This window comes from Balaenoptera physalus (assembly GCF_965194825.1).
Source record: "Balaenoptera physalus genome assembly, chromosome: 6".
Classification (NCBI taxonomy): domain Eukaryota; kingdom Metazoa; phylum Chordata; class Mammalia; order Artiodactyla; family Balaenopteridae; genus Balaenoptera; species Balaenoptera physalus.
In genome coordinates this window covers 65,779,867-65,798,047 of record NC_138885.1, presented here as the reverse complement: position 1 = coordinate 65,798,047, position 18,181 = coordinate 65,779,867, and the positions used below count along the sequence as shown (strand labels likewise).

The 18,181-nt window shown below is 47.1% G+C and overlaps 1 long non-coding RNA gene across 7 annotated transcripts in view; it reads right to left on the bottom strand.

The window, feature by feature from the left end:
* LOC309662588 overlaps positions 1–18,181 on the bottom strand; it is a 190,714-nt gene that overhangs the window by 24,370 nt on the left and 148,163 nt on the right. For 2 of the 7 annotated variants that reach the window (XR_014264771.1, XR_014264775.1), the window contains exon 5: positions 2,300–2,490. The exons of the other annotated variants lie outside the window; for them this stretch is intronic. This is a non-coding gene — a long non-coding RNA (uncharacterized lncRNA). The remainder of the gene's footprint in view (positions 1–2,299; positions 2,491–18,181) is intronic. 7 annotated transcript variants of the gene reach the window in all.

Below are 18,181 nucleotides of genomic sequence, written 5' to 3'. Positions count from 1 at the left end.
CCTTGTTTCAGGACTTCCTCACTTTTCCCCCGCCCACCCCACCGGGCCCGGTCTTCCAGACTTAGTCTCCCACAGTCCATCCTTGACCCTGTGGGCTGCAGAGTAGAATTCAGACTCCCTGGCATGATGGTCTAGGCTCTTTGTGGTCTGGTCCCTGCCTACACTTCAGGCCTCATCTCCCTCTCATCCACAACCCACCCTCCGCTATGGTTCTCCAATAAATTAACCCACTCTGTCAGGAAAAATGCAAAAAATTTTGAAACAAGCCAAAAGTAGATTACTGGGTGTCCTGTCTGGTGCACGCTACTGGGTTACCCGTATCTTTCCTTGGTTTTGAGCTAGTTTATTTCTGTGAGTTGTAGACTACTTTATATTTCATTTCTGTAAGTTGTAGACTATTTCCTATTTTATTTCTGTAAGGTGTACACTAGTGAAAGTGATGCAAATGAGTCTTGGCCACAGAAGTGCAAATTGTGTCCTTGGAGATGCACTAGGTTATTGCCCTGTGGATATTGACCGGTTTTGTATCTATTCTTAAATTCTTTTCATCATTTCTGATAACTTACAGATGAATGTTCTTTGAATTCTCCTTTGAACAATTTATAACATCTTACCAGTTTTCTCATTAATTAATGAGATCAAGAAAACCTTTGACAGATGCTCAATTTATAATTCTATGAGAGTCACAGTTCTATCCTTTTAAATTTTTATATCTTTTAGTAACTCCTATGGTTCTCTGATTGGGCCACACTCTTTCCTACCTCTCTTTGTACAAGCTGCTGGTACTGTCCAGAATATTCTTCCCCATCTTTGTCTACCTGGTGAACTCCTAATCATCCTTCAATGCTCAGCTAAAGGTTGCCTCTTCTGTGAAGTCTTCCCTGATTACCCAATGAATACTCCTGATTCAGAAGTACTTTGTATGTGCCTGTATTTCCATGCTTAGTATGTGTCCATATCTGCTTTCCACACTAGTCTTGGAACTCCTGTTGGTAAGGGCCATATTCTACTCATCTAGAATATGGATATCTATATTCTACTCACCTGGCACAGAGTAGGCACTTAACAGTATTACTGAATACTTATTTAGTACCTTTACCTGGGTTTCCTTTTAATTCTCACAACAGCCGTATGAAGTAGGTAACATTTGTGTCTACCTTTTATGGATGAAGAAATTGAACTTAACTTGCCCGGGATCACACAGTTTTGGGAGTTTCTGACCTAGTGGTGTGTCATCTGACTGAATGTTCTTTTTTTAATGTATTTTGGCTGCGTTGGGTCTTCGTTGCTGCACGCGGGTTTTTCTCTAGTTGTGGCGAGCGGGGGCTACTCTTCGTTGTGGTGCTCGGGCTTCTCATTGCGGTGGCTTCTCTTGTTGCGGAACACAGGCTCTGGGCGCATGGGCTTCAGTAGTTGTGGCGCACGGGCTTAGTTGTTCCGAGGCATGTGGGATCTTCCCGGACCAGGACTCGAACCCGTGTCCCCTGCATTGGCAGGCGGATTCTTAACCACTGCGCCACCAGGGAAGTCCCTGACTGAATGTTCTTAACTGCAATGTTATACTGTTTGTTGATTCAGCAAATCCGTGGCCATCAGGCCCTCTTTAAGTTATGCTTAAACAGAACAACCATGACTTAGGAAAAGAAGGGTTGACGTTTGGGTTTTGTTTTTTTATCAAGAGATTACATACATTACCAGCTTGGGACAAGGAAGAGCAAAAAAACTTACAATACCTTAATTTAAGAAATTAGCCAAAACATATCAACCACAGAGAACTGGCTACCCAGACGAATTCATGGTTATTATTACACACTGCAGCATAAGTGAAAACTGCTGTTTCTGGCTTACACAATCAGCACAGCAGCTGGCACATACAGGTGCCCAGCAGGTAGTATCTGTCTATGGGCATTTGCACAGGGACGTTCACAGTGCAGGGGCCAGCTGTCCTGAGGAGCAGCCCGGGGAGCCCCAGACCCTATTCGCCTGGCGCATCTCTCCTGGCCAGCCTGCTCCTGCCAAGGGCAGTTCTATCAGGGCTGCATCTGGGGTTTGGAGTTGACGGAAGCCTCTGGAGCATTTTTAAAATGCACTCAATTGCTCAACTTTGCTAAGCAGGTGAAGAGTGAAATAAATGCTGCTTCACGACCTGGGTAAGTCAGCTTCCATCCTTGAGGTGACTCAGGGCAATCTGACCTCCACTCCCAGGGTTGAAACAAACAGAGTGCATTGCCATAATAAGGGAAATGATGGGAAAGGCCGTGCTGGGCTTTGATTACCTAGTGTGGTGTGATTAGGGTACCTTTGATGTTGATAATCTGTCTGAGGGCCCTTCACCTCAGCGCCCCGTCCTTGGAGGTTTGGGCTCGGGCAAGCCAACGTAATCATTACCTCTGGCTCCAGATTGTGCCGGAGAGTAGGCTGTGCGGAGGTCTGGGGAGCAGCGAGGCCAGGCAACCACAGCTGCATTTCTCCTCAGTGCCAGGAAAGGTTCTAATTCAAAACAAATGTATTTATCACTCCCAACCGCTCCACAGGGCAGGGCATCCTGCCTCTGGGTGGAGTGTCAGTATACAGTGGGAACTGTGGCAGGCGGCCAGCGGAAATTTCACATTTCACCAAGGTTCCTGCCACTCTGCAATGGTCCTGTAGACCCAGCATCACTGAGTGGAGAGAGTCCAGCCTCCCAGCCAGCCTTAGAGACCCAGGCGCCAGGCCAGGGCCGGGCCCTCAAACCACCAGCCCGGCAGCCCCTGCCACAGCAGGCCGGGCCCTGAGACTGAGCCATCCCCACCTGCTGGCTAAGGTGCTTTCTAAGCCAGGAGCGTGGGCCAAGGGGAAAACCGGTCTGTATGAATCCCCGTGACATATGTGCCGTGGTTCCCTGTGTAAGGAGTCAGAGGCTTCTTCTGTTGTAAGACAAGGCCACCTTTGCCTGGGGGTCCAGGGGCCCGGCTGGACATGTTCCAGAGAGAAGGAAAGGAATCGCAGACAGTTATAGATTTCCAAATCACTGGACTCTGGGCTGCTGACCCGTCCTTTCTCCTCCAATCTAGGCTTCCCCACTACCGGAGTTGTTTCTACCACAGACTAGAGCTTGTCTCTCTCCATCTGGACACTCGCCCGAAAGAAGTCCACACCCGACAGGTGCCATATCCAGTTCTTCCTGGTTCTTCCTGTACCCACCTGTCGCATCTCAACACTCTCTCCTTCACGCCCCTCACTCACCAGCCCACCACTCCCCAAGCAGGCCATGCACTTTCTTTCTTTTTTTTTTTTTTTGGCAAAGATTTTATTTTATTTTTTTAACATCTTCATTAGAGTATAATTGCTTTACAATGGTGTGTTAGTTTCTGCTGTATAACAGAGTGAATCAGCTATGTGTACACATATATCCCCATATCTCCTCCCTCTTGTGTCTCCCTCTCACCCTGCCTATCCCACCCCTCTAGGTGGTCACAAAGCACCGAGCTGATCTCCCTGTGCTATGCGGCTGCTTCCCACTAGCTATCTATTTTACATTTGGTAGTGTATATATGTCTGTGCCACTCTAGCCCCCAAATATCCTCTACCTTCTGCTACTCATGCTTCAAGGCCCAGCCCTCCTAGGTGAGGGCTCTCCTGCCTTTCCTACCCCCATCCAGACAGAACTTGAATGCTTTCCTCCCTTCATAGGCCTTCATAGCTGTGTGTACCCACCTTTAGTGTAACATTAAACTACATTGGAACTGATATGTCCACCTCTCTGATTATGAGCTCAATCCAAGTAAGTGCTCCTTTTGTATTCACCTATTCTCCAAAAGTGACTAGTACAGCCCCTGGCACATAGTAGGTGCTCAATAAGTGGAAAGAATGAACGAGCGAATGTCCAAAATTATCCCCTTTCCTTGGAGAATCTCTTTTCTTAGGAGGACGTAATCCAATTCTGAGCCTTCTAGGGTTCAAAGGACATTTATCTGTGGAAAATTGTTTGCTCTGGACAAATTCTGCCTTTCCCCCATCCCTAGAGAAAGCCCAAGGCAAAGAAGACAATGTGCAAACTAACCACTTCACGATAAGTGTACTCTCAGATGCTAACAATTTTACTGCGTGTTAAGAGCAAAGCCAAGTCACACACAGAAGTGAGACCTCCTGAACGTCCCCCACCAAGCATTTAGCTGACTGCTCTGTTGGAATTTTGATGACAATACTAGGCATCTGGGTAAAGATGCACTGTGCAAGAACAGAGGGATTCTGAAGATTATTTTACATATAAATCTTTGGCCTTTCACTTCTGGAGGCATGGCATCCTGAGAGAAGAGAAAAAGGTGCAATATCCTTGGTTTGTGACCTGGGCTGTACCATTCCTACAAAATTCTGAACCTTCGTGTCAGAACTGTTACTCTCTTCAGATTCTTTTGCTTTAAAAAGAATTATCGGGGCTTCCTTGGTGGCGCAGTGGTTGAGAAACCGCCTGCCAATGCAGGGGACACGGGTTCGAGCCCTGGTCTGGGAAGATCCCACATGCCGCGGAGCAACTGGGCCCGTGAGCCACAACTACTGAGCCTGTGCGTCTGGAGCCTGTGCTCCGCAACAAGAGAGGCTGCGACAGTGAGAGGCCCGCGCACCGCGATGAAGAGTGGCCCCCGCTTGCCGCAACTAGAGAAAGCCCTCTCACAGAAACGAAGACCCAACACAGCCAAAAATAAAAATAAATAATTCTTTTTAAAAATTATCATTATTATTATCCTTATTAAGATTGTTATTGAGAATCACCTCCTCTAAGAACAAAACAGGCTAAAATCTGAAGCAAATATTCCAACTTCCCCAAAGATAAGATTTATAATTTCAATATTCTGATGCTAAGATCAAGGTCCAATTAAACATAACAAACTAATGTCTATACAGGGGCGTTATACGCCCAAAGCCTTTCTGCATACATAATCTCACTGATAAGAGTTGCTCTAACTCATCAGTTCCACACCTGGCAAAGGGGCAAAAATGTAAGCACTTTTCTCCTACCCACCGCCCACACTGCTGAGTGTCTCCCCTCACTCCACTGCCCACCCCAGGTGGAAAGGAAACCAAACACCCATTCATCTCTAACACCTCCAATCCCATTTCCAGGAAAAGCAGGTCATAGCTCTCCCTTGCAGAAAGAAGCAGAGTGCCCCCTCCCCACATCCTGAACCCACCCTCCCTCTCCAGCCTAGCTCTGCCCACTTCCCTCCCCGCCCCGACTCAGAGACAGCCCTGATGAACTGCTCCCAGCTTCCAGAATGCACCATGCTCTGTCACCTCCAACACCAGTCACTATCTCACTGTGCACCTCACTCTTACTCAACTTTTGAGTCTTAATTAGATATCACCTCCTCCTGGAAGCCCTCCCCCAGCTCCCAAGGCTGAGTTAGGGCTCTCAAGCAGTTCCTAGCTTGCCCTGTCCTTCTCCTATTCCAACAGTAATCATATTTCTTTATGATAGTCAATTATACTTGTTTTCTCACCCTCTAGAGAGCACTGTCCAATAATCATATAATGTGAGCCATACGTGTAATTTTTAATTTTTTAGCAGCCTCATTAAAAAAGTAAAAACAAATAGGTGAAATTAATTTTAACAAGTTTTACTTAACCTAATATATTGAAAATATTATGATTTCATCATGTAACCAACATAAAACAACTGTTAATGAGATACTTTACTTGCACTTCTTTTCCTACAGAGCTTTGAAATCTGGTGTGTATTTTACACTTACAGCACATCTCCATTCGGACATTTCAAGTGCTCAAGAGCCACATGAGGCTGGTGGCTATTGTATGGGACAGTGGGAGTCTAGATTAAACTCCGTGAAGGCAGGGCACGGTCTCAACCCCTCACACTAGTATATCTTGCACTGTGCTCAGCACAAGGGCAACAGTGTGAATATCTTAGTCCATTCGGGCTGCTGTAACAAAAATATCACTGGGTAAGGCTGGGTGGCTTAAACAACAAACACTTATTTCTCACAGTTCTGAGGCTAGGAAGTCCAAGATCAAGACACTGGCAGATCCAGCGTCTGGTGATGGCCTGCTTCCTGGTTCATCGATGGCCATCTTTTCACTGTGTCTTCATGTGGCAGAAGGGATAAAGGAGTTCTCTGGGGTGTCTTTTATCCGATGCATGAGGGCTCTACCCTCATGACCTAATCACCTCCCAAAGGCCCCACCTCCTAATACCATCACATTGGGGGTTAGGGGACACAAACATTCCATCAATAGCAGTGAACAGTGTCTGTGAGTGACTTCATCCCCCAAGGAGGGAGGCTGGGTGTATGAGTGCCTTCCTGTGGCCCAGAACAATGGGTGTCTATAATATAAGGTGCAAGTAAGCACGTGTGGGCTCAGCTAAAACTCTGTTCCAGTGAAACTCCCTAAATAAAAGAGAGGTAGCCAGATAATGGCCACTCACATCATATTTCAAGCGTTACTCAAAGGACAGAAATACCAGTTCAACAAAGCAAACTGATCAGACCCTTGGAATTTAGGACAATGTAATTTAACCTTCATATAAGATTGAAACCAAAATGGAAACACAGTATCTCCAGGAGAATCCCTTGAAATGACTCAGCCAGAAACGTTCTCTGCCACAGGACCAGAAGGCAGGAAAGAAGCCTGAGGCCAAGGAGGAAGGAAAAGTGTGGAATTATCTGAGACCTATGCACTCTTTGTTTCAGGATTCCTAGAGTTTTTATCCTAAAAGCTGACACTTCTAAAAGTGCTTTTTGGAAACAACAAAGCAGCGGTGCCAGGAAAAACAATGACATCAGCCCCAAACCCCAGAGAAGCAGCCTTTGGGAAGACCTCAAGGACACACGAGGAGGTGACCCTGCTGAGCTGAGAACCCTCTGTGTCTGCTCTGTCCAGTCAGAGTTCTAGATTCCCAAATACACAGATCCCAAGGACTTCTGACACAACAGTTGCTAAACCAGCAGTTCTTAAGTTTTTTTTGGGGGGGGGGGGCGGGGCAACAGAATCCTCTAGGGGGCTAGTTAAATATCCAGATTGCTGGGTCCCACCCTTCAGAGCGTTTAATTCAGTTGTCCTGGGGTGGGTCCCAGGAATATGGTCCCAGGTCCTGGTCCCAGGAATCTATCCCATTCCTTACCAATGGAATATGCACTCTTATCAAGTACACCTAGGAGACTGTGATACGGAGTTCCGCACTTTGAGAAAAACAACCCTGAATAATCAATTCACTTTTCTCTTACCTCTCCTTTCTAAACACCCCCAAAGCTATACCTTCTCGGCCACAAGTACGGCCATGTGGTTCCTGCGCTGCATAATGGCTCCCAGCGGAGAAGGCGAGCGGGCATTGAGATCTAGGTGCCTGGCATGGGGCCGTGCCCACCCAGAGTAACGAGCACTCTTTCTTTGAACAGAGACGCCTCCAAATGCAAGCCTTCTGCCCTAGTGTGGAGCCGGGTCAGCCCAGAGGGGGCACTTTTTTTCTGATTCATGCAAAGACACTATATAGGCTAGCAACAGCCCTGAATCTGTTGTGCAACACCTTGGACACTGCATCTTCCCCAGACCCCAACATGTGACACCCTCAAACAGTCACTGCTCTTGAAGCTGGAAACCACAAATAGAACTGATGGCTCATCGTTTTCCGTGTGCCTCACTAGCCAGCCAACAGCCAGCCAGGTCCTTCCTGGGCCCCAACGATGCCCCAGCAGGGGCAGGCCCAGCGGCGGGTCAGCACCTCCCTGAGCGAGGCCAGTCAGCGTCTCTGCGCGAATGAGGAACACACCATTGCCTCACTGCGTTTCTTTCCTGGAAAGACTCTGCCTCGCTGATTTTATGTGCAGATGACAGATTTCTCCTGGGCTTGGTGATTGTTTAACAGGAATGATGGTTCCATGGGAATAGCTCCTGTACACATCTCCAGGTGACCTGGTTTCCTGAGGGAGTAGACTGCTGAATGGGACGGACGCCCAAGTGACTGAAGCCCAAGTGACTGACTACATTTCTACAAATTCTCTTTTCACTCTTCTATTCTCCCCCAGCTTTTAAAATTTTCTGAACCGGATGAACTCTTTATGACAGACTGTACATGTCAAGGCAGACAAAGAGCAGGTCATTGGACCTGCTGTGAATCTCAGATACATCCTGGGTGAAGTGAAAGAGGACTCTCCCCAGCTGCTAAGAGTGAGGAAATGCGACCTGGGCTGGGCTGGGAACTCTAGCTCTGCGACAACCTGGCTAATTGTTACCGGGCAGAGAGACAAAGAACAGATAAGAATTTGCAGCCGCAAGAGAAAAGAAATCCGAAAGGGATGGAAGAGTTTAGTAAAAAGACAGCTGGAATCTGAACCTCCCTTTTCTGTTCACGGGACAGCTACAAGGTGCCTCTTCCCATCATGTCACAAGCACTGATTATCCTAGGTCCAGGGAGACATGGGTCCCTCAAAGAGCTCACTCACAGAATAGCAGGTGGTGTAGGTATAAACAAATAATTACAATAAATTGTGGTGGGTAGCAAGAAAGGGAAAGGCGCCACCAAGCACTGCGGGCGTACCCGAGAAGGAAGGCCCCCAAGGATGACAGCAGTACCCTGCGTGGAGCATGGGGAAGAGCAGAGAGTGGGGCAGGACGGACTGACTGGCTTCCACCAGTTGGGTCCACCCCTAGAGACGGAACTGGGATCAACACAAGCCGATCACTAGAAGGGACGAAAGGGAATGGATTCTGGAATAGCAACCAGCCAACAGTTCTTACAAACTCATCCTCCAGTTACCATCATTCACTTCAATAGCTCTTACCAATGGTCCTTCAGCTTGTTTCCAGTATCTCGCCGTTGTAAACAATGCCTTAACTGACATCTTCACACATACGTCCTTGCATGTACAAGGATAACTACAGAATAAATCCCTGGAAGTAGAACCTTGAGTCAAAGAGTGTCTGTTCTTATAACTCTGATAGACATGACCATATTGCCCTTCAAAGGGGGCACCCATTCACATCCACGGCATCTCTGAGACGGCTCACTTCCTCATATCCTGGCCTGTGTGTCGTCAACTTTCTTAGATCTGTACTTTCAAAGTTCAGTTTGACAACCATGTGGTTGATGGATAAGAAGGGGAATAAGAGTGGAGATAAGAAAAGCAGTTATATAATTATAGTAATAAAAGGGAGAGATGATAAGGATTTGAGCTATGGTAGCTGCCAAGTGTGTTTGAAAGTAGGGGCAGGATCAAGGTATGCATCTTCCAAGTACAATGTGGCAATGGAAAATGTAACTATTGTGCTGAAAATTTCACACTGAGAAGGCTTCTTTTTGACAAAAAGAATATAGAAAGGAAGGAAAAAAAGAAGGGAGAGAGGGAGGGAGAGAGGAAAGGAGGGAGGAAGGGGAAGGGGAAATGATGGGAAAGAAAGGAAAGGAAAGGATTCTGTTTTTAAGACTTTTCCAGTTGGAAATAAAAAAAAAACATGCTAAGTACCAAAGGCCTTAACACAGGCTCTAAACAGAGAATTTGAGTTAAACATGCTCAGATCTCAAAAACAAACAAACCCAGAAATGGAATAATGTGTTATCAGAGCACACATTAAGTAACGTTCTAAAAGTGCATTTTGTAAATTCTAAAAGTCTCCAGTGTGAGAGAATATGGCAATACTGGTCTTACTAAAGCAGAGTAAAGCATTGAATCCTAAGGACCATCGCTCACCTTGAGAAAAACCTTTCCTCTATGGATGCTCCCCTCGGATGCCGTAGACAGGGGAGTTCTCAGCTGACATCCAGGTGCCTCGTACACTGTGGGTCCTGCAGCAAACACTGCCTGCGATAGTCTAAGGTCAGCCCCTGACACCTTTCCCTAGTTTCAGAATGACTGTGTATAGTTCTTGGTTATGTTTAAAATCTTCTTGTGAATATAACTGCAGATGAATGCATTTTGCTACTGAGGTCCATAAAACCCTCTGCTTTTGCTCACATTTCTCAGGATGGCTAAAACTATTTCTCTCCTGGGTGCAATGAGGAGGGAAAAGAAGCATTTCTTCTTCCAAATTCCCTGACATCGTAACTACCCGCCCAATCCTGCTTTTCTCATTATCTGTACCAACCATCCTGCGATCTTTCTTTCCTATAAGATTCTTAAAGGAAAAAGCAAAAAGGAGAACATTTTTGAAAGAGTTACAAAGGTGGGGGAGAAAAAAGCAAACACATTTTTAGGAGGTTTAATGTGCCCGTGGGAGAGAGGGTCAGATAAACAAGGTCGGGTGGGGCGGGGATTAGTCCCGGGTAGAACAGTCCAGGGCATGTGATGCTGTATCTGGTGGAAGTCCCTGGAGGAGGGACCAGGAAATTTGCGGACCCGCACATCAGAGCTGGAGCAGTTTACCAGGCACTCTGAAGCCGTGTGGGCACTCACAGCGCCCCTCAGAGCAGGGCCACATGCTTGAGGGCTGCCCAGCGCCTGTGTGCTCTGGTTCCTTCAAGCCCAGGCCTGTGCTCTCTGCTCAGCTGGAACTCTCTCCAGCAAAGGGTCTGGGTCTCCCTCGGTGTCCCTTATTTCCCAGTGTATGTGTATAATTGGTGCGTCTTTGCTAGGATGCCAAAGAGCCCAGAGTCCAGAGAATTCCCTAAGCCTTCAAACCCAGACTGGCTAGGCCCTTCAGCGTAGCCTGGAGTCCCGGGTCCTGACTGATCAGGGGCCAGTAATCCCTTGTAGGAAGGAGGATCTCAAGGCAGGGAAAAGTTTTCCCTCAAAGACCTTACCACGGCCAGGTTGAAAAGCCGGCTCTGGAATGCTGTGTCCCTGGTCCTGGCCCCCAGTCCCACTCCTTGTTTCTGTCCTGCCATCTCTCAAGAAAGGGAAGCCATGCCTCCTCTGTGACGCCCCCACCCCGAGCCCCACCCACAAGAGGCTCTTGCCTTCAACTGATTGCTGCTGTCCATGGTCATTACTGCAGGAACTATCTCCTCAGCGAGTGCCCCCCGCTTAGCACCCACAGGTCTCTCTGCAGCAGGAAACATGGTGCCGGCACATAGGAGATACTCAGCCACTGAATCAAAGTAGGCCATACTATTTTCTCCTCCCACAATCCAATTCCAGAAAGAGTCTGATGTTTCTTGTAGCTGAGAGTCCAGAGGATGATAACATCATCTATTTACTTCCAGTTAAGTCACCTTGCAGACCCTACAGAGTCACACTCTGACTGTGACTAAGTTCCTGCTTTCTCAGTTTCCCTCCCTCCTTCCTTCCACACTCTGCCTCTACCCATCCACCCACCCCCAACACCAGCATCACCAAAGCCTGGAGCCACGAGGCCTCCGGAGCCTGCCCTTCTTTCTGAAACAGATGCATGAATTCTTTTTCCAAGTGGAGCCCTCATTAGACAACCTCTCTCTTGCTGCTATTATAACCTTTCACGGCATAATTTTGATGTATTTTATGCTTTAAAAACCCCTTCCACCAAGGATAAGGGTGAGGTGGAGTAAAGTGAGTGAAGAGACAGATAGTTCTGCCATCAACAAGCAAATTTCTTCCCCTGAGAAATTACTTAAGGGGCCTGAGAGGCTTGGAAGAGTTAATGGCCCTCCCTAAAAGGCACCAGGGGCATCAAGAGACCAGAGACACTAACAGTTTAACTGTAAGAGCTCAGCTCAGACAAAATAAAGCAGAAACCTGAAAGAAAGGACTCCAAATGTTTTTGAGGTTCTTACTTAGCGCAAGGTTAAGGAACTGACCACAAACCAAAAGGACCCAGAAGTTCAAACCAAGCCTAGAAAGTTACTTAATTGTCTTTACCTCCCACATAGCTACCAATGTGCTCATCTCATTATAGGCAGCACCCTCAAAAGGAAGACCACTGGGAGGGGCAGAGGGAAGGTCTGAAAGCTCCTTGATAGCCGCAGTAGAGATCAGAGAAGCACGTCAATTAAAAGAGATACTAGGGGCTTCCCTGGTGGTGCAGTGGTTGAGAATCTGCCTGCCAATGCAGGGGACATGGGTTCGAGCCCTGGTCTGGGAAGATCCCACATGCCACGGAGCAACTGGGCCCGTGAGCCACAACTACTGAGCCTGCGCGTCTGGAGCCTGTGCTCCGCAACAAGAGAGGCCGCGATAGTGAGAGGCCCGCGCACCACGATGAAGAGTGGCCCCCACTTGCCGCAACTAGAGAAAGCCCTCGCACAGAAACGAAGACCCAACACAGCCAAAAATAAATATAAATAAATTAATTAATTAAAACAAAAAACATCTGATGGAGCTTTATAAAGTATGGGACTCTGAATTAAAAAAAAAAAAAAAAAAGAGATACTAAGTGCACATACACATGCCAGGAAAAAAGGGGGCATCAGACCGGAGCAAAACAAACCACCATCTGACAGTCCACACTTTTTTTTCTCCCTCTAAATTCCTCGTTGCCTTAGATGTAATACTATATTTGCAAATTCTCTGGCTCATGAACTGTTTGAAGTAACATAAAAGCCAATTATATTTCATTAAAAGCCAAAAAAAAAAAAAAAAAAAGACACCAGGTGTGCCCAGGAGGCTGCAGCCACAGGGCCGGCCCCTCTGAAGGGGTGGAGCCCGCAGCTAGCCCTAAGCCCACGCAGGGCAGGAGCTGCGCTGTACTCTGTGCCCCCCTTGACACTGAAGTGGCAGGCAATTTGAAGGCAGCCACTTGGACTCCGTTGGGCCCAGTGAGTCCCTTGCCTAAACCATATGTTTTCCCTTTCCTTACAAAGCTGTTTCCTCAGCGGGTTCAGTGAGGAAACCCCTGAGTAAACAGAGAGCATGCCATTGGCCCCAAGGTTTCTCTGAGGTGTACCCCAGGGACGCAGCCCCGGGTGAAGCCCACTTCCAGTCCTCTTGCCAGCCCTCCAGCCCATCACAACTGTTGTTCCCATGAAGTAGCTGCTTTCAACTCCATTCGCTTCAGCCTCCGAAGGAAAAGCTTACAGCAAGGCGGAGGAAATCTCCGAGGCAGATGTCTGCCGAGGGCACGGAAGCCCTCCGGCCCTCCCTGCCAAAGGGCCACCCCACCCCACCTCTGGCAGCAGAACAATGCCTCCAGTCTTGCTGGGGAACTCCACAGGCTTCCAGGTTGGCTCGTTTTCAGCATCTGAGTGGTTCGGGGGCCTCATCTTGTGTGAGGGGGAGGGGGAGCAAGGAGTAGCTAACATGCGAGGCCGCAGAGGCATGGATACAGCTGTTCTCCCCATTTTACAGGTGGGAAACCTAAGGCTCAGAGGTCAATAGCTGAGGATTGATAGGACCAGAGGTCTAGCCCAAGGCTGTCCAATTTGAAATCCCACATCTTGACCAGAACCCTTTATCAGTCATGGGCTGGTACTGGGGCCAGGGCCACAAACCAGGCTCACCATCTAGACAGGAAGGCCCTTGATGTACTGCCAAGCTCAAGGGCTGGCTCAAGAAATATGTGGGCTGCACCTCAGGAAGGGGGCCAAGGAAAACGGGTTTTGGCAGTAGCAGAAGCCCCTGTACTTTGCCAGTATTATCGTTGCTATTTGGTCCAGAAACCCAAGAAACAGTAGATAATCTCCACCACTTACTTACTGGTACAATCTTGAGCAATTTACCTAATCTCTGCATGCCTCAATTTTCCCATCTGTAAAATGGAAATAATAAGAGCCCCTACCTCAGAGGGTGGTTGTGCGGAGTAAGGGAGTTAAGCTGTGCAAAGCACCCAGCAAGTGCCTGGCACACGGTAAGCACTGTATATCACTGATAGCGGCACCGTCACCCTCCTCCTCATCATCACCATCGGCATCACCATCATCTTGGTCTGAAACCTCCCCCCACTTCTCTCCAGGCAGAATCAAGCACTCCTGCCCATTACTCCCACAGCCTTTAATGACACCTTGAATGTAGCCCTCATCCCTTTGTACCAATGCTTCTAATCTGAGCAGGAATTATGACTTTCCATCTCTGTATCTTCAGTGTCTTATACAGTGCCTGGCACATAATGGATATGAAGTAAACATGTGCTGAATGAATGAAAAATGGTGCTTGATTCTAAAAATAAGACTTTCAGATAAACCACAAAGGTGTCTGATTTTTATAAGATTTTTAAATATGCATTAGATCATGCCTTAGAAATCAGAACATCATAATAGGCGATAAGAAAATTGAAAGGGCTTTAAATCATGATGTCAGACACGTGTAAGAGATTGTCATGTTAACAATCATTCTATCAAATAACAGTAACAAACCCCATTTGAGGCACTGAGTGTCCCTGATGCCCTAAAGACCCCCTCCCTATTCAGCATTTGAAGACTCAGATATTTCTGGCAATCCCAAGAAGTACCCCCATGAGTCTTGCCATAAATGAAAAAATTTCCTAGGAATCAGCATTTTGTGGAATGCTTTAAAATGAACTTTCAAAGACAGACTCCAAAAATAGGTTCATGAAATACTGATTGAGCACCTCCTGTGGGCCAGACACTGGACCGATACATGTAAGACATGGTGTCTAGGAGGGGAAACAGGCCCGTGAATAGATAATTCATATACGGGGAGTGATATGCAGAGGCAAGCCCAGCATATTCAGAAAATACAAAGGATGGGACCGATTTGGGGGTTTGGGGATTTTTAAATGGCAGTAGAGACTGACCTAGGACTATGGATGCATTTTTAGGTTCTTTCCAGGGCAGCTGTGGTTCAGAAATACCAAGGACTGCTAAGCACATTGCTGCACATTCTAAGAAGGTGCCACTACCACACTTGTAACCCATTTAAGGTGCCAGCAAGAGGAGGCCCTCGCCCTGGACAGGCGGCTGGAGCTGCTAGCCTGCGTGGAGTCCTGGGGCAGGGCGCTCCCTCCCACCAGCCAGCACATAGTTATCTTTGCTCAAACAAAGCCAGCGCTGTCCCGGACTGCCGAGGGCTTCTCTGCAGCCCACAGGCCCTCCCCACTGAGTCTACAAATAATAACTGAATGTCGCCCAGGTCACCTTAAAAATGCTCACCACCATCGGGGCCCTGGGGAGGAGCCTTATCCTGTCCTGCTCTGATGACTCCCTTCCTTCAAGCCCAGGCCTGTGCACCCACTGGTCATCGTGGGTGTGCTTCCGGTTTTCAAGGGGTGGCTACATTTTGTACTTGGAAAATTACTTTTAACTAAGGGAGGTGCTGTGAGAAGTGAAACAATAGTGCCTGTTCACAGTGGGTGAGAACCTTTAATTCACCATGTGCAGCTACATACTCCAGGCCAGAAAGATGCACGAGAGTACAAATGAAGAGAGCTCTCAGGTTTGGGACTGAGTCGCCCTCCTTCTAAGGAAAGACTCTTACAGCTCGGACCCCTGCTGGTCAGTATGGCTGCTGGGACACGGCTTCCTCAGAGGGCTTCTGCCCATCCTATGCAGGTGGGACTCTGGAGGTAGGTGCTGGCATGAGGTCTCTTAAGAGGATTACAAGCCAATCATCCCAAATCAGGCTCCTCAGTTTTCAATAATTACCCTCAAGTAACCTTCCTTTTCCCTTGGAGGCTAAGGGGGCCTGTGAAAGGCCACTCCCCCAGGCCTCGAGGCACCTGGCAATGCAGGTCCCAGGAAGGAACTCAAGGAAGAGGCTGGGCTGGGAGGAGGAGGAGCTGGAAATCTTGGCAATTCCTGAGCTGGCGCTGGGCCAAGGACAGTGGATGTAGAGAGAACAGTAGTACGTTCCTTTTGTTAACTGAGAAGTGCCCCCAAAGGAATTCCACATCATCGAGGTGCTTGTTGCAGTGGGAAAGGCAGAGAAAGGAAATACCAGGAGTCAGTGGCTGACAAGATACAGCCCTGTGGAAGAGTCACCAGATTCGTAACATGGGAAAAGTGAGAACTTCTAAAAAATGGAATTGTTCTACACTTTGGAATATTTGGTCAGCTCAGGTATCAGGTGATTTTTGCAAGTCATGGCATTTTAAAATAATAACAATACATTGGTTTCTCTCTTATTATGTCATATGTTTATGGCAAAAAGTTGCAAAAAACACAGAAAAATGTAAAGAAATAATCAAAATCATCAGGAAACTGGCCACCCAAGAATAACCACAGTTAATATGGTGTGAGATATGTGAGTTAATATGGTGAGATTTTTGTATAAAAGTCATATAAGATTGTTGGTATAGTTAGATATTTTTTTTTTTTTAATTTTTTATTTATTTATTTATTTTTAATTTATGGCTATGTTGGGTCTTCGTTTCTGTGCGAGGGCTTTCACTAGTTGTGGCAAGTGGGGGTCACTCTTCATCGCTGTGCGCGGGCCTCTCACTATCGCGGCCTCTCTTGTTGCGGAGCACAGGCTCCAGACGCGCAGGCTCAGTAATTATGGCTCACGGGCCCAGCCGCTCCGCGGCATGTGGGATCTGCCCAGACCAGGGCTCGAACCCGTGTTCCCTGCATTAGCAGGCAGATTCTCAACCACTGCGCCACCAGGGAAGCCCTAGTTAGATATTTTATTGTCTCACAAATATTTATTGATGGCCTATTATGTGCTGGGGATACAGCAATGAGCAAAGCAGACAAGTTCCCAGTCTTCATGGATCTGGAACTCCTCATGGAAAAACAGACAATAAATAAATAAATACAAAAATATGCCATGTACTAGGAAGCAATAAGTGCTATAGAGAAAAATAAGGCAGGATAGGTGACAGAAAGGATGGGGTGGTGGGTGGGCTGAGGAGTTGGTACTATTTTTATATGAGCAGCCAGGGGTGATGTGGCTGATAAGGTGAGATTCAACCAGAGGCTGAAGAAAATGAAGAAGCAGCTATGCAAGTATTTCAGGCAGAGCGAAGAGCAAGTGCAAAGTCCTGAGGTCACAAACACTGGGCATGCTGGAAGAACATTCAGGAGTCCAGGGTAGCTGGAGCAGAGTGAGTGAGGGGCAGGTGGAGTAGATGGGATCAGAACAGGAGTTGAGTGGGGGGAGTCAGATTATGGAAGACCCGTAGGCCACGGTATACCCTGTTTTGTTTTACCTATTGCGATATTGGGAGAATTCCCTGGCTTCATTATATTTTCTTCAGAAACATAACTCTTAGGACTTCCCTGGTGGCACAGTGGTTAAGAATCCACCTGCCAATGCAGGGGACATGGGTTCGAGCCCTGGGCCGGGAAGATCCCACATGCCGCGGAGCAACTAAGCCCGTGCGCCACAACTACTGAGCCTGCACTCTAGAGCCCACGAGCCACAACTACTGAGCCCGCGTGCCACAACTACTGAAGCCCCTGCGCCTAGAGCCCATACTCCGCAGCAAGAGAAGCCACCGCAATGAGAAGCCCGTGCACCGCAGCAAAGAGTAGCCCCAGCTCGCCGCAACTAGAGAAAGCCCGCGCGCAGCAACAAAGACCCAACGCAGCCAAAAATAAATAAATAAATATTTTAAAAAAACATAACTCTGTAATGACAATAAGATTGTACCATATGGACTAATCATAATGTATTCAAGCAATATCTTTTGTGGTTATTTTGATTATTTTCCTCTGTTATTAATAGTATGATGATTAACACATAAATCTTGGGAGCCCCCTGGTTATGTCCATACAATAAATTCCTAGAAGTGTAATTAGTCAAAGAATATAAATATGTAAGAAGTTTTTTATACACATTCCAAATTTGCCCAGAAAGGGTCTGATAAATTATAACTCTGTATGTGTAAGAATTTCCATTTCACTGCTGGATATGACAACTTTTAAAAATCTTTGGCAATTTGATAAATGAAGACCTGTACTATTGATACATTGTTACTTTAATTATCGCCTGATCATTACTGAAGTTGATGTTTTACATATGTTTATTGCAAATTGTCTGATCAGGTCTTTGTCCAATCTGATCAGGTCTTTTGTCTATTTTTTATTGAGGAGTTTTTTTCTTATTGTTTCGAAGAGCTCTTGTATATAAAGACTCTTAACTTATTTGCTGGGTTTTTTTCTCAGTTCTTAATTATCTTTTATGTTTGCTTATGGTTTTTTAACTTAAATTTTTAATATTTATTTAGGCTGTGCAGGGTCTCAGTTGCAGCACGCGGGATCTTTGTTGCAGCACGTGGGATCTTTGTTGCGGCACACGGGATCTTCATTGCGGCATGAGGACTCTTAGTTGCGGCATGTGGACTTTTTAGTTGCAACATGCATGTGGGATCTAGTCCCCCGACCAGGGATCGAACCCAGGCCCCCTGCATTGGGAGCATGGAGTCTCACCCACTGGACCACCAG